Below are 4,739 nucleotides of genomic sequence, written 5' to 3' on the forward strand. Positions count from 1 at the left end.
CTGATCCTTCCTGCTCCTGACAAACTTCTTTTGTTATCCTTTAAGGGGAGAGACTATTTTTGCAAAACTGATTTCTCAAGAACACTCAACATACAGTTAGCTACCTCTATATTGTAATTACTTTTTTCCTTTTGAATAGATAGCTTTATATGAAATGTGTTTTGAGAGGATCTTTGAATTACATTCAACAGATTAATATTCAGGATCTTTGCTATTGGGTTTTTGAAGAGAAGCTGTTCATTTTCACACTTCCTCTCTATTTTGCTTGCAAATTTCAGATAAAGCTATCTAAAGCTAATGTGCTCTATAAACCACAGGCTTTTTTTCAGCAAAGCAGATACTGGTATTCTGAGAAAGCATGTGAGAAGGTGCCTAGATATCCACCAACTGGCTGAAAACTAGTGTAAAAAAAAATATTCATATGAAATATTTAATATGCATCTGACTGATACAAACGTGAGTCTCATGCTCCTACTTCCCTCCTCAATCGATCTTGGTACTCTTGCACTCACTCTGCACCGATTGGCCAATGAGAGTGAGCCCTCTCTGTCTGATTGGCTGGAGCCACACACCCCTGCCTCCAGTTGCTCTGGCTGATTGGCTGCACTTCTCTGCTGCTTTATTTAAGCATCTGGGCTTGTAATAGTGTTCCTGATCCTGGCTCCTCACCTGTGTCTCTGCTAGTTCCTGCCTTGTCTACCTGCCTTGCTGTTTCTTTCTTGGATTACTGTCTATTCATTTAGATTGATGTTCTTTTTTTAACTCTGTTAATTATAAAAAAAAGTGTGGAAACTTTTTGAAGACCCCTCCTATATTTCTGATTATAATGAATAATTACATAGAATATACATTAAACCTCTGTACGTTCCCTTTTTTTTAATTCTGATTTTGCAGTATTTTGGTTTGCTTATATTGTGTATTGAATTTTTCTCAGACATTACTAGCCAGTGATCTGATAAAACAAGTAAACAATTGCAACTCCTTAAATAAAAGAGAGAGAACAGAGCAGCGCCACCTGAGTGTAGCATTAAAACAATCCTTTATTGGCATAAAAGGTAATGCACTCACATGAGTGATAGGAAAGCAGGCTTTACTGCAAGTCATCCGATCCACTGCAGGGGAGGCAGGAGAGGTGTAGACAGCCCTGGTGCTAGCGTTCGAGGCATGCGTGCCCCTTCATCAAGCTAGCACCACCCCGCTTCCACTGGATGTGATGAGGGAGAAGCTGTGACACCGACAGGACACCGGGAAGTGCCAGAAGCCACTGACACAGCCAGGACCCAGGGCTGTCTACACCTCTCCTGCCTCCCCTGCAGTGGATCGGGTGACTTGCAGTAAAGCCTGCTTTCCTATCACTCATGTGAGTTCATTGCCTTTTATGCCAATAAAAGATTGTTTTGATACTACGCTCAGGTGGCGCTGCTCTGTTCTCTCTCTTCTATTTATCTACCATGCGCAGAGTCCCCTCGTAACTCTGATAGAGCCGGCGGCCACCCAGCCATCCATCTCTACATAGACTCTACTCCATGGACTTTGTATCTATATACACCTGAAACATTTATCATTATTGGTTTTTTTATCAATATTTTTTGATTCTCTATATCTGCTTTTATATCTATTGTTTACATTTGTTTTTATAAGTTTCCCCTAACACTGTGGGTTTATTAGCGCTGGTCCAGCATCTGTTATAAATTGCAACTCCTTAGCTACTTATTTATGTAAACTTTGGGGAACTACAATCCCCAGCAGCACTTCCACAGCAACAAGAAGTTGTTCTTACAAATCTTTTTCAAATTTATAGCACTTTACCATAACGCTCTAGAGTTTTTACGAATCCTCGAAAATTGCTGTTTGTACCTCAAACTCTAGGAACATTGGGGTTGATTTACTAAGGGCAAATAGACTAAGCACTCTGCAAAGTGCAGTTGCTCCAGAGCTTAGTAAATGAGCAAAAACTCTGCCGACTTCCATCATCCAATTATGTGCAAGCAAAAATGCAGTTTTTTTATTTTATTTTCCTAGCACATGATTGAGTACTTTTGGCAAAGTGACGCTTTACTTCATTTACTAAGCTCTGGAGCAACTGCCCTTGCAGAGTGCAATCTGCACTTTTCAAAGTGCACAGTCTATTTGCCTTTAGTAAATCAACCACATTATCTTTCTTACTATGTTTTCTGTTGACAACTCCTCAAACAATATTTCGATTTTATTTAATAAAGATACCTAACAGGTACAGTGTGATCTTTCCATAGGGACTCATACCTTAATTTTTTTATATTTACATTTATATAAATGTGTTGTTTGCCCAGTTTCTCTATACTAGCTGCCATTTTGTCTGAAAGGATGGCGCTAAAAATATTATTGTTTCCTCCTATGGGATAATTAGACAATAATTTTACTGCATATTTGATAATACCACTCCACCGAATATCACCTTCATTTTAGTTATCTGTTTTCTGATAGTCTCTTGAAACATTTTATACAGTTAGTCACCTATGAGTGTTAATAGAACTTCTTTATGCAAACATGCTGGTAATTTACTGTATGTTTAGTGGCCCTGGAAACACTGGTATTTCTGATATTAAGCGAATGTGCAGGTGGTATTGGTAATTTATTGCTTTACTCGTCTCAGCTTGTTTTGTCATAAAACCTGATTTGATTTGTTTTTGACCCCCCCCCCAAGTTCCCAAGTTTAAAATCGCATTATTATTTTTCCTTGCATGGAACGGTTTAGTGTGAATTAGCATAACAAGAAAATACAACAAAATGCAAAAATAAATATGATAGATAAGAACATTTTTAATTGCTAATTTATCAATGCTGTTGATCACCATGGTGATCATGTGGCTTTATTTTGCAACAAGGTGTTAGCATTAGGTCACTGATATGCCATGTTATGTTATTATTTATTTATTTATTTATTTTTTACCCAATGAATTTTCAAAGAAAGAACATTTTTATAAAAATTCAGTTTCTTCTGGGTAAAAAGTCATATTACATGGAGGGTATTGGCTGCACAGAAATATTTTTTAGCAATGGTATGTGCCAGTTCCTTACTATAAAACTGTAGTTTCTGTTTGACTACTGCCCTACCATCTTCATTGTTGTTTGTTGTTGTTTTTTTACTATTTAGCTATTTTTTTGTATTTTTTGCTTGATTAAAAAGTAATAGATTAGGGTTAAGGGCTCAATTAGACTTGCCATTGGGGGAGTAAAAAACACACAGTTGAGCCACAATTTTAGTGCCTTCAGCTGCCTGCCCTAAAGCTGCAAAGTCATGATGCTTTGCTTCCCCCTGGCAGCAAAAACTCTGCAAAATAACTTTTGGTGTTCAACCTCATGGGGAAGCACTGCAAACACCCCGCAACTATGTGCAATATGTTGTGGCGTGTTGGTTCGGCAATTACAGGGAAAAACTGGCAGCGAGGAGGCATCACATTGCCTGTGTACCACCTGTCGAACGTGTCTAAAAAGCAATATGAACATCCATTTACCATTTTCAGAGGCACAGCAGTTCAGGTGAAAGTCCAAACTTAGCCATAGTGTTTCAGATTACGGTATATATTTTATCAAAGGTATATTTTATTTTCTGTTGCTAGAGCCTTTTTTTTGTTTCAGGGTTTGCAGCATACATTTCTTGCTGACACAGGAAAAGCTACCCTTGCCCCTTGTACTCTTCTGCTAAACCCTCCATAGCTTTGCAAACTATCTATGAGAACTCACTGAATTGATTTGATCACATGCTTGTTAATTTGCTTGCAAGTGAAAGAACTTGGTCATAATCAAGCGTTCCTTGTTTCAAATATTGAGGGTAAGGAGGTTAGCACCTTGACCACAGAAGGAGAGGAGCATTTAGCCACACAGCAGTCAAGACTCAAGAGCTCTGCAGTATGGGCATTTTTATTTAATGTATCTGCTGCTCATAGTACAACTGTGGCCTGCAACCTCTGCCTGCAGTGTATCAGCTGCATAGCCTATGGTGACCAGATTTTTAAAATGAAATCCAGGGACATATTTTTTTTTTTTTATTGGCAAATGGCACAGGACTGCATAATACACAGAGCGCTGGACACAGGACTACATAAAACAAAGAGCGCTGGGCACAGGACTACATAATACACAGAGCGCTGGGCACAGGACTACATAATACACAGAGAACTGAGAACAGGACTACATAATACACAGAGCACCGGGCACAGGACTGCATAATATACAGAGCGATGGGCACAGGACTACATAATACACAGAGCGCTGGGTACAGGACTGCATAATACACAGAGCGCTGGGCACAGGACTACATAATACACAGTGTGCTGGGCACAGGACTCCATAATACACAGAGTGCTGGGCACATGACTACATAATACACAGAGCACTGGGCACAGGACTACATAATACACAGAGCGCTAGGCACAGGACTACATAATACACAGAGAACTGAGTACAGGACTACATAATACACAGAGCACCGGGCACAGGACTGCATAATATACAGAGCGATGGGCACAGGACTACATAATACACAGAGCGCTGGGTACAGGACTGCATAATACACAGAGCGCTGGGCACAGGACTACATAATACACAGTGCACTGGGCACAGGACTGCATAATACACAGAGCGCTGGGCACAGGACTACATAATACACAGAGCGATGGGCACAGGACTACATAATATAGAAGAGGGTGTTAGGCATAAAATACAGGGTTCACGTTTGTCCCAACATCCATAGCTCACCT

This window comes from Pelophylax lessonae, assembly GCF_965119305.1.
Source record: "Pelophylax lessonae genome assembly, chromosome: 4".
In the NCBI taxonomy this organism is placed as follows: domain Eukaryota; kingdom Metazoa; phylum Chordata; class Amphibia; order Anura; family Ranidae; genus Pelophylax; species Pelophylax lessonae.